Raw genomic sequence first — 13,480 nt, forward strand, 5'->3', positions numbered from 1 at the left:
CTGATAGAGAAAGACTATAGCTGTTTTCTCAGTAAAAAGTTTCCATCTTTCTAAATATCTTCTTTGAAATGAAAGTTTTCAGAATTAAACAGAAGGTGACTCAAAAGTTTATGAGCTCCTGCATAGGTTACTCAGATTATTCTTAACGTCCTTAACGTTGGCCAATTTCAAAATGAAACCTTTTTTTGTTGCTGTTTTTTTCAGCCAAACTACTATGCAGATACAAGCAGCTAGTAGCTGTGAGTTCCTTTGTCTTTGATCAAATCAATTTTTGTACATCCCATTTATTCTTGACAAATTAAAATTCTAAGAGATATATACACAAGAGATCTTAATTCCTAAGTCCTCTGTTGGGGCTGGTTCTACATTATTGACACAGCATTTGGAGGAGTGAGGATGACTCCAACTTTAAGAATTTAAATTTTCTTTTGTGATCCAATATTTATATGATTTTTCTATATGTCTCATGCTAGGTGAAAATGTTTCCATTTTTAAGGCTGTATAAATTATTTATTAAATGATCCATGAAGAAAGCAATGCCAGCTACCTGTTTAAATTCTAAAGTATCATGGAATTCCTTAATAAGAAAGTACAGTGTGGATTTGTCAATCTTAACATTCCCTTATATCTTTTCTATAACCTAAATAAATAGGATACATGTCATTTATCCATTCACTGAGAGCTCAGTACTCAAATTCAGCACTGTGTTCAAAATGCTTCCCTAGTTGTTTTGATGATCATGGATATGAAAGATCCCAATATAGCTAGATATTACAAATATATATATATATATATATATATATATATATATATATATATATATAGAGAGAGAGAGAGAGAGAGAGAGAGAGAGAGAGAGATACTGGTTAGATGTTATCAATACTCTAAGCAAAATAAGGTCACTCATTTAGCCATTTGTTTATTCACTCCACTGGTTTTATTTTCAAGTGTGTGTTTTGTATAGTATTAATCACTGAAGACATTTAGGTAAAGGACAGTATTCTGTGTAATTGGTGGATGGTAGTTAAATACTTATACAAAGTCCATTTGATTCAAAGAAACAGCTTTGAGTTGGTAGTAGATGGTATTTTTCCACATCTATGGTTATCATTCAAACAAGCTGCTGTAAGTAATTATTTTGGTTTTCTGCTGTGGCTATAGCCACCTAACTTTTTTTTTTGAGTTAACACTAATCTCTCAGCCAAAACTAATACTACCATTTGTCAAACGAGTGGATTTTACCTAGGCTTTCGATCAAAAGAAGTATGTGAGCCTGTCTGAAACCTTCTATATTGGTTCTCAGCTTGAAGTGTCAAGTATAGGGTCAGAGAAAATCTTCCACCTATCTTACTTTAGATGTTACATATTCTCTCCACATTGTATAATTAGAAAATATTCCCTGTCAGTCCTTCTATACCTTCTGGATTGATGGTAGGAGGCACTGAATGGACTTGAAGCCAGTTAAATCAAATGCCTCAAAAATTTTGAAGAATATTCTTTTCATGCATTAGTAAATTTCAAATGACCACCTGATAAGAGTTTTTATATATGAATCACAAATTGGCAAGATGTTCAACTGGATATAAATGAATACAAACATGATGTCTCATGAAAAGAAAGCTAATGATGACTATAGACAAGATCACTTTCACAAACTCAGGCATTCTTTTACATTACTGAGGAGGGTATTGAGAAGAATGGTTCGTTCCAATGTCTCAGGAATCAAAGTTTTAATTTCCTGATCAAACAATCAATGTTTTGTATGCTAAGAATATGTTAGACTGTCATTTTAATACATCAAACAAAAATGAAAATTCAAACATGCTATAATCACAAGAATACTGTAAAATAATTTTATTTGACAAACTGGAGGGAAATATCCTCCATGGGAGTATGCCAAGCAATGGATGGATGTGCTGCACTGACATAAAATAAAATGCTATATGTCATCTGATATCTGTCCATGTCTGTCATTAACTTGAAGGATTATGAGGAGGACATCATCATTTTTATCTTCGTCCCTCTCTATCACTACAGTCCAACTCAAACCTGTGCTAACACAGGTGAGTTATTCTAAGTCTCTAAGATTGTAATTGTTCCTTTTCAAATTTTCTCTCTTTGTAGAAGTACAGTTTAGAAAAAAATCCATGAAGTTATATAAATCTCCATCTATATATTATGTACACACATATCATAATTAGACAAAATGGTTCATTAAACAATGGTGCAAGTTTTAAAGTTCATTCACATGCTGAATTATACTTAAAACCAAAACTACAAATTGAAATTCATATAATTAGGAAATTACAGCTGTCACATTGAAACTTACTAAATCATGAGTGAAGACAGCATTTTATTGTGATTATGAGAACATTTTTGGAGCCCTTGTCATGTGCCAGACACCATTCTATTGGCTTTGTGCATAGTGTGCTCTGATTCTCAGATAATAACCTGATAAAGACACTATTGTTACATATTTCCATTGACATAAAAAATGAGTTAAAGGAAATCTGTCAAAAGTGCATGGCTGGTCCCTAGGACAGATACATTTTAGACTTATTATGTTAACAGAGTGCTCTGGGGGAGGAGAAGCACAAAACCAAGAGAGAGAACTTGGTAACAAGTTCCATTGCACCTGACAGTGAGAATGAATATGATTTCCATCATCTTACTGACTCTAGTGTGTGCTGACCAAGAAGGAGGACTATTTTTTCTTTATCTCTAATATACTTTCTCCCTCAAATCAAGAGATTTCTCAATGAAAATTGGCTTTCTTTGATGATAAGGATAAGGAAGTTTTATTTATGGAGTTTGATTTAAAAACATATAAAAATATTTGAGTTTCTATTCCTCTCTTGCAGAATTTTATCTTATTAAAAAGTGCATGCAATATAAATGATGAAATAATTAATTAATATTGCAATGCATGTATTTATTAGATGAGAGATAATAAAAATGACAAAATATTCTGTAAAGTATACTTAGTGGTATGTGTATAACATTAAATGTATACCTCTTTTAATACTTCAAGGAAGGCACTTAAGTAAGACAAACAGTTCCAAGATTTTAGATAAGGGAAAAACCAGACTGGTTACATTAGCATTTTCAAGAGAGAAGATCTGAGAGATCTGGCAGTCATTATATAATGTTCTGTTGCACACCCACAGTTTTAATCAAAGTCAAGCTTCATTTTCATCAGATTTCTCTCTGGGGCCTGTTCAATTTGGAGCAATATGGCTAATTCAAACAGCATTTGCCTTTGAAGAAATATTGAAAACAAAGAGGGGATTGAGGGAGGTTGAAGCATAGACAATGATTGACAAAGATTATGTTCCTCAAATTAAACCTAACAACAGGTTATTTAGCAATGAAAGATTGTGTACTAAGCTGTATTGGAGACAAAGGATAACTGCCATTCTCTGCATGTGTCTCAGCAATTTAAGGAAATTCTGAAATGCTAACAGACTGCAGAACTCATAGTGTAGGTGCTAATCGCATGGTTCACTACCTTGTCCTCATTGCCTGAGAGTCTTATGGTCTGAACTCAAGGAATATTCTTCTCTCACTCATCAATAGTCACGTGCATAATAGCTGCAAGAAAATCTGTAATAATCAAATGCCATACTGTTAGAATGGTATTTCTAGAAAGCAAGGAATAGTAAAAGTCCTTCTTAGTAAAGTTCTCTTCCTATGGTGTCTATGTTCCCTGAGAACTGTTTTGCTGTCTTGTTTTTGTTTATTTTCTGCTTCTACTCTCACTTCTCCTGTTTGTAGAAAACAGCTAGAAACCATCCCTGAGTAACTTAGAAAGAGAGTGCTCTCTTGGAAGGGATGGTAAAAATGCCGTAACCTCCACAGATCTGTTCAGTTCCCAATGGTATCCTCAAGCATTCTTTACTGTCAGAGCAATCTTAGACATTTGGAAATCTCTGTCTCTTCAAGGCTTCCTCTTATTGTTTAAGAACACAAGCAGGGACATCTCTTTATATCACTTTTGGTCACAGAACCATCTAAAGAATTAAACTAACCACTTTGTTTTTGTTTTATAGTTGACAACATGGCCTTCCTATGTAAGTGGATTTATCCCAAATAACAAGACTGGTGAGTCAGACTTCAAGCAGTTTTCAGAGAACAAACATTCAATTATTCACTACTCAGCTTCTATTAACAGTTGCTGCCATTCTCTAGAAATTCAGTATTGGTCATCCTTGTCAATATGCACCTTATCTCTTAAGTGAGCTGAATGATTCAGACTAGCCCTTCAATTAGAACTCTTTAGCATGAGGTCTAATCACTTTCTGAACTCCTCTTATGTGATCCCTGAAACCCTTCAGCTGAGCAGGTACACAGAAAACCACTGTCTGTTGAGTGTTCTTTCCTCTTCTCGGCCACTTTACAGTTTTCCCAAGACTCTCTCTCACCTCTGTTGCCCGACTATGGGAACATCCAAGAGGCTTCTTATACTCTTCTCTCTTACTCTCTCTGTTCCTCTGTACCCTTCCCCTTCATTCACCATCTCAAGGGCCATCTTGCCTAGACTTCTGCTATAGCTTCAGTGATTTTGTAGTTGACTTTACTCATTTGTCTACACTTGCTACTTGTGAGCATTCTCATTCACAAGCCTTCAAATAAATGAGATTTACATTACTTATGTTCCATATTTTATCTCAGAGTTCTTTATAAATGAGCTACTTGGTTAAGCTTGAGAATTCATTGGAAACAATGGAATGTCTGAAGTAAGTCTCAAATCCTAGACTACGTAAAGTAACTGGGATAGTCCACGCAATGTCTACTTGCTTTTCTTTGAGACTGGTAATAGAGCCTCTCCTTCTCCCTCTCCTCTCTTTCCCTCTCCTCCTACTCCTCCTCCCCCTCCCCTCCCCTCTCTCCCTGTCATGTGTGTGAGTGCTTGTATACATGAATGTATATATACTTTTACACTGTGGGCTATATAAGTTTCTACCATTAGACTATGTATTCCTCAGTTCATGTCTAATTTTATCTTTGTGTCTTTCATGCCTACCAATTCAAAACCCAACAAATGCTAGTAATGAGGGAACCAATTTGTAAAAATGGACAGGTAGTTCAGTTACTTGTGATGGAAGTATGAAAATCTGAGTTTCAACTCCCAAAGTAACATAAAAATACCAAGTAATATCAAATGTATAAAATCCATGGAGCTTGCACACCAATCAGTCTAGCTAAATCAGTGTGCCTAAGGCCAATGAGAAACTGGCTAAAAGACAGTGATGGTATTTTTAGAATGGTATCTGAGTTTATGCTCTGATTTTCATACAAATTTGCACAAACACACATATACACACACACACACACGAACATGTACATATGTGTACACACTCACATAAACATATATGATTAGGTAGATGAAAATACTAGTATTTATGTATACTAAAGAATGATTTATATACTCAAACAGAACACAAACACAAATACAGTGAACTATAAACATTAAATTTTCTTATCAATCCAACAAAGTAATAAATAATATCATCACTATACACACTTCACCGATGAGTCACCATAGACACATAGAAGATTTGACTAGACTTTGATCACTTACCTTGCAGAGGAGAGTAATACATCTGTATAAGTACTGAATACTCAAAGATGTTTAAGATTTGAAATAAATAGTTAAATACATAGACATAGAAATACATGTTCAATTTTTACATTGTAAAATTTGTACTCCTCATTGTCATTGTAGAAACCTATCACTCTGCTATGTTAATTGTCACATATGTTCCGTATGACCCTTTTATTTCACCATTTATCATAGATACATAAAAACAATCATGATTTTCTTTTGTTGTTTTTTCACAAATGAGAACATGAACATATATTGAGGCCAGACTTACCTTCAATCATAAATATCATGTTTCTTAAAATTACATATATTCTTAAAACCAAGTGCATCTGCTGAAACTCATCTTGTTTAATTAAAATGCTCATCATATTTGTTTTTTTAAAAGAAGCGTAAGAGAAAATTCTAGCAGTTCGCTGTCTTTGCTTTAAAAGCCACGATTAGTTGAGCGAGTGTCCTTATGATATGGTAGAGCATCTTTTGAGTATATGCCTAAGAATGATACAGCTGGGTCTTGAGGTAGAACTATTCCCAGTTTTCTGAGAAACCACCAAAATGATTTCCAAAGTAGTTGTACAAGTTTGCACACCCACCAACAATGAAGGAGTATTTCCCTTGCTCCACATCCTTGTCAGCATATGCTATCACTTGAATGTTTTACCTTAGCCATTCTGACTAGTGTAAGATGTAATCTCAATTTTTTAAAACTAATAATAATAATAATAATAATAATAATAATAATAAATACATTTTAATTGGTGAAAAAGGCATGATCAGTTCAAAGCAGAAATGATCTTTGGGCAGATTCTCAAACTCTGGGGCTCCTGCAGACATGTATGTTAGAAAACTAAAGCTCACCCCACTCCCCATCACTGAAATGTTTAAAATGGTGGGAATACCTTGCTATTTCACTCAGGACTCCATTACATATCATTATCACGTCCTATTCTATACAGTCATTTTATACCTGTATATATTTAACAATAATGTATGGCATTCATGTATAGCTATACAACCTTGAGCCTTTTTATATGATAAAGAAAAAAATCACAGTTTGAAACTTTTAAGGTCATGAGTGATGTATTTCATACTCAGGGCTGGGAACCGCTCAGTGGACTCTCAGGAAGTGTAACTGTATACTTGGCCATGATTGTCTGAGGCCTGAACTCCTCCATTGATCACAGCTGGTGAGAATTTACTATTCTTTCATAGAAGCGAGGTCTGATTCAGCATGAAATTTATGACATTAAAAATATTCTCTGTACTAAATAGAATAAAAGAACATTTGTGGAATATTTCTGTTGCTACTCTAATTACCCATAGTAAAAAAAAAATCTATAATTTCTTCTTTGCAAATCAGTGTTAATATATTGTGTCTCATGAGGTCATTATAAAAGTGTACGAAGTGATTCTATGAGATCTCTGGCTTTTAGTGAGTATAATATAAAACCTGTCAAAACTACACTGCTTTTACAGGCAAGTGGCTTATTTAAGAAAACTTTGAAACTGAAACATGTTTTAATCTGTCTTTTAAAAAGGATACCTTTCCTCTATATGCACGGACATGCATGTATGTGTGTGTGTGTGTTGAAAGTACAATAGAAACTTGAAAATGTGTTCTTATATGCTGTATATGATTTATTTAACAGTGGGTCCCAGAAAGACAGTGTAATTCTCAGAATATTCAGATATTCGCGTAGTATCTAAGACTCCAGGAAAATATCATTTTGTGAGTGTGGAAGCAAGGATGTTTTTATTTCTAATGTCACAAGAAGTCCACATCCATTACATCGTGTTTATTGCAGCAGCATGTCGCTTAGGCATTTTAGCAGCTACATGTAAACAGGACTGAAAGGCCTCGATCCCTCCCCATATTGCTTTTCTTCTCCTGTTTCATCTTTTACAAACACCTGAAAATTCATTGCAGAAAAACATTTCCCTAAATACATTCTATCTTCTTTAGTCCTATTGATATTTTCTAGGGTGAGGCACCCTCACATTTCTTTGAACTATTATAGCAATTAGTTTCTAATTAATTTTGTTAACTAAGCTAGATCCACTGGTGGATCATGAATTCATCTGGGGTCATGAATAAGCACGTTTGGAAATTTGAAGAATACAATAGATTAGCACAAAAAATGCAGTATTCCCTTCCCCTACTTTATGAAAATTTGGTGTAATCATTTTAATTACTGTACGTGTGTCCTAATACAGTAATTGCAGTAGTGGGAGAGACGGCAGGAGTAGATAACGATATGCAATACATTATTTATAATTCACCATTTAAAAATTATGTTCAAAGTCCTTTCTCTGAAGAACCCTCTGTCTCAGGAATTCTGCCTTAGCAGCAGCGTCCTGCTAGTGAAATGCACATTTGATCACGCTGTTCTCCTAACTCAAATTATCAGTGGCTGCAGCCAAGACTTTAATGATGGATTTCATCACAGACCTCATATTTCCTAGGGTTTTCTCTGCATATGCACTTTCATTTCTGATATTCTAATGGCATTAGCTTTATCCAAGGGTGATACAGTTTATATCCCTCTATGCATATCAATGCACGTGTTATCCATTAACATGAAAATAAAATGTACTGTGCTTTTTTTAAAAAAAAAAGCATTAATCCCTGTTTTATAATTTATAATGATTTAGGAAAACCTATTGCACTCATTTCTTTGCCTACTCTCAAGTACTTATTTATGCATTTATTTACATATGAAAATGACCAATATAGCAAGTTGTGTTTGAAAAATATATTTAATGAATTAGGAAGACAAAACAAAATGATGACCATCATCCGATGTATTTTGTGTGTGGATGTATTTATTGAGCAACCCACAAGCACTTCTCTTGAATTTTTAGAAGCACTATTTATGTTCCAAGCCAGATGTGAAGATGCCTATTTCTACCCAGATGTTAACACAGCTCTTATAAAATGAGTAACTATTCCTAGACCCACCATTTAAGACAAAGACCTATCCTTGACCTTGTGTTGAGAAAGGCCAATAAAACAATCCTACCACTTTGTTGGGGATCTAGAATCCCAGTGTGCAAGCCTGCAGTACTTCTTCTCATTCTATGTGCAACCTCTTCAAGTTTTTATCATTATTTTATTGGTTTAAATCCCATGTGGATATATATGTCTGCATGTGGGTATATGCAGATGAGTACAATGGATAACAGAGGCCAGGGAGCTCAGAACTGCAGCTACAGATGGCTATCAGCTGCCTGGTGAGTGTGCTGGGATTTGAAGTTGTATCTTCTAGAAGAGAAGCAAGTGCTGTTCAGCACAAAGCTGTCTCTCCAGCCTGAGCTTCATGTTTTCCGGCTTCATGTTTTCGCTAAAAGCATGTGCTGTGCACAAAGAAGTGATGAGCCCACTTTAGTCTTAAAAGTCATTTTCAATGGACTCAGAAGTGATGGTAGTGTAGATCATGATGGTTTAAAAAGAACTTTGCATCTGGAATTGTTTAAGTTAAAACAAACCTATGATCTATGTGCACCCATGTATACCAATGTACCTATTATAGGTGACAAGTTGATTCTATAGGTGTGTGCAGAATTATCCAAAGCCAGTCAAGGAAACTAGACAATGCTAAGAAATGGCAAAACTTCCCCTCAAAACAAAGCAAAGCAAAAACAAGATGAAAAACCCTCTAAATCACACTACATTCTTGAGAAGAGTTGACATCTAAGTTTTACCAAGCGCTGTCTAGGTGTAACGGTAAGTAGACAATAGGTTACAGTATTTAAAGTAATTCCAATTCTCAGGATTTCCCTTTTATTAAATTGTAACAGTTAAAATGTTTGATTTTTCCTCTTTTTCTAAGAATCTAGTTAATTCCAGGGAAACTGGATTTTTAGAAAAATATCAAGCCTTCTTCCTTTGTTGCTTTGACTTTCTGCCTCATTATGTGATCTCTCCCACGCTTATTCACATTCCTGTGATGTCATCAGCCATTGGACTCTCTGTAGACATTACATATGAGCAACATTTTCATAGGAGTGACGGACAAATTTCTATTTATTCTAGAAAGGCCACCAATGATAGACTAAATCAATAATTCCACTGTCTATCATGGTGAACCAGGGAGCTTAGTGGGATTTCTTATGGGAATCTAAATAAAAGGTTAACGGAACATGGCAGGTAACTCAAAAGAGCCATATTACCAAAATTTTCAGTCCAGAAAATTTGATAACTTTCACAATTGCATAGATGAAGTCTATTTTAGTTAAAATTATACCCTCTAGATTTTCCATCATTTCCATAGATTGTATGAAAGTGAAGAAGAAGTACTTAAAGCTGTGGTAGGCAGAAGAGACAGAGGAAAACTAGGGCAAGGGTCTCATAATCATCTGTCCTGGTTAGTGTTTTTGTCTACTTGATCAAAGATAGAGCTATGTGGAAGACAGAATATCAATTGTGAAAATAACAGTCAGATTAGACTGTAGGCAAGTCTATAGAGCATTCTTTTGTTTAATGATTGATGTGGGAGTGCCAAGTCCACTGTAGGTTGTGCCATAGATGAGCAGCTGGTCCTGAGATATGCAAGAAAGCAGGTTGATCAAAGAATGGAGATCGAGCCACTTAACAGTGTTCCTTCATGGGCTCTGCTCCAGTTCCTACCTCCAGGTTGTAGGTATCAGAAGCTTTACCTGGAGTTCCTGCCCCGACTCTCATTACAGTTAGACTATAGCTTGCAAGCTGAAATAAACTGAGTCTTTCTCAAATTGCTTTTGGTCAGTACGTATCGCAGTAGCAGAAGCAATACCCCAGAGACCTACCAAACTTGATGGAGCCCCACCTCTTGACAGCTCCACCTTGAAAAACAATCAACCAACATATGACACACATACAATCACTATCCAAATATAACAATTCCCAACTAGGCAAAGGTTCAAGTCTCCTTGACTTTCTCTCAAGATATGACTTAGCTGTCTTCCCAATAACCTTGGCTCATTGCTAAGGACAATAAAGGTTACAATTCACATTTTAAAAAAAAAAGTGTGCTTTTTAAAGTCAAAATTCGAAATCCTCATTTGCTCAATCCCGAAAGAACACTGCTGTGCCAAACTTCACATATCAACATAACATATCACATAACATATCACATATAACATAATGTAATAGATCTTTAACATCTATTACATTAAAAACAATTGCCCAAGACTTGGAAATCTTCTTGGCAGATAATTAAAGAGATGAGAAACAGCTTCGATATAACGAGCACCAAAGTAAGCATTCCAAATAGTTTTCCTAAATTTCATATAAAAATTGTATCTGAGGAATCTAAGGAAATTAAAATAGATCAAAGGATGTATTTGAAAGTTAAAATTATAACAGTTTCATGATATTAATGATTAGCAATCAAAACTAAAACTGTTTTAAAAGTGTATGTTTCTGCATAATATTCCATTAACGTGGCATGCACAAAGCACAGCTAGCCAGGGACACTGTTGATTTGTAAAATTAATATTAATTATAAAATGAAAGCAAGTAGATCAGGAAATGTGACAAATTTGTTGAAGTGCTGTTTCTTTTACACTTCCTACCAGAATCACCATCATATACAGAAGTCTTCTTTTCATAACGGATTCCTCTGTCTTGTTTTGAATAATGTTCTATTTTATGTCAATTACTGCTGTCATGGCATTATTGTTTTGTTATTCCTCTTTACATATATGATTCCCCTTATGAAATTGAAATTCCAAATAACACGTATCTTTGTCTTTATTCCTGTAATACTTGCAAAGCTGCCTAAAGCTGGATAGTCGGGATATTTTGTAACAGTTCATTGAGTGAATAAAGCACTAGCTGCATAAATGTGACAAATTAATGAAATAATTGCTTATATTTTAAACTTGAATCACTATCATAATATGATTCCATTTGTGAATCTTTGTACAAAATTTAACTTGAATCTTTTATGAGATATCCATGTATTTGACTCATGACTTCATTGTTTGTCTGATCATATACGTAAGTCACTAAACATAAAGGAATCAGTTGCTACCTTATACCAGATGGTACATGTGTGAAATAATGAGATCTTAAAATCACATATTTGATGGAGAATTAGTAATCATGTTTTATTAATGCAAAAATATGTCCCATTGATCTTCACATCTTGGCAACTGGGATTTAAACCATGCACTGAATAAAAACATTAAACCCCATACTTATCTCCCAACTTAAAATTGGAAATGGTGTTCTGTACTTAAATAATATATTCTACCTTACAAAAACAAATAAAAACAATCAATACAGTATCCACAAAGTGCTATAATCCAAGAATGAATACATAAAGTTATGGTTCATGAAACCTCAAAAATTCAATACTTAATTAAAAAGCAGTTCTTTGGGCTGGATAGATGGCTCAGCAGTTAAGAACTTTGCTACTCTTGGCAGGTCCCCACGTTCAGTTCCCAGCATCCATGCTAAGTGACTCACAAGCACTTGTAATTCTTGTCTCAGTAGGACTCAATGCCTCTGATGTCTGTGGGCACCCCCTCATACACATGTATATATCTTTCCCACTCTCACCTAGACATATTTAAATTGAAAATAAGTCTTAGCAGAAAAATAGTGTTCAATCTCTTTATGGAGAAACTCATATGTAAATCCAGTCCTTCTTAGTCCTGTGTACAGTATTCATAGTTTTAAATGAAATTTTCAATTAAAGCTAGTATTTTTACATTTTTAAAAAACTGGATTCATATTCACTGCACAGAGGTTATCTGTTTATTTTACATGCAAACACACACACGTGCATGCACACCCACATGCACAGGGAGACAGACAGACAGACAGACAAAGAGACAGAGAGACAGAGAGAGATGAGACCGTAAAATATTGGAAACATTCTAACTAATACTCAGAAGTTTTCTCAAAAATATGATCCCTGTAAGTCTTCTTCAAAAAATTACTTTGAAGTAATTATTTGACATCATGCTGGCTATTAATTTATATTTTTACATTTCTAGTAATAGATGAGTCAATTGGTATTTCACAACTGCATTTTATAATTCCAGGAATTTTAATGGTTGCCAGTAATATAGCAGATACAGGAACTAGGTTATACCCCAAGAAAAGTGCCAGGGTCTTTTCCCTAAAGCTTCCCTGAGTTATGATGATGTACAACTACTTCTCTTTCTTCAGGCAGTTCTTGTAGTTACTGGCCTTTCTTTACACCTTTCATATAATCTATGAACTCCCTAGAACCTGAGGACATCACATGACATCATATCTCGATGAATCACTGAATGTAGTGATTGTTTTTTCTTCATCTAAACAAATGTGATCATTCTTAATTTTATATCTTAGACAGCTGTTTTGCATTCATCAGAAGGAATGCAACATTTCTGAACCAACAAAAACAAAAACCAGCTTATGAACTATAGCAATATGTGTTATTTCTACAACTTTGCCAACAGGAAAAATTTTGGCTATAAACTGTGGTATGTAGGTAAACCCACAAGTCTTGCTCCAAAGATACCCATGAATCATAGAAAAATATAGTCACAGGGTGGAAGAGTCAGGAGGCCATAGAGTTCAACTTCCTCATTAGGTGAGTCTGGAAAATGGATCCCCATGTGCATTGTCTCATTTATTCAGAGTTACACTACATTTAACTGCTGTGCAAGCAGTAGAATCCAGAGTTCTTTGTTCTCAAATGATGATTGTTTCAACTGTTATTTCCTGTTAGTGGTTGTCCAGTATAGCACAATGAGACAGTTAACTATAAATACTGGCATCTTCCATGTGTATGAGTCATATTTAGGATGATCATAACACAAATGTACTATGTATTAACGAGAAGTAATCCAAAGGATACAATCTATTTATTGAATAACTATGCTGAATAATCACTTTATGTG

The sequence above is a fragment of the Grammomys surdaster genome, unplaced genomic scaffold (genome assembly GCF_004785775.1).
Source record: "Grammomys surdaster isolate TR1022 unplaced genomic scaffold, NIH_TR_1.0 111276, whole genome shotgun sequence".
Classification (NCBI taxonomy): domain Eukaryota; kingdom Metazoa; phylum Chordata; class Mammalia; order Rodentia; family Muridae; genus Grammomys; species Grammomys surdaster.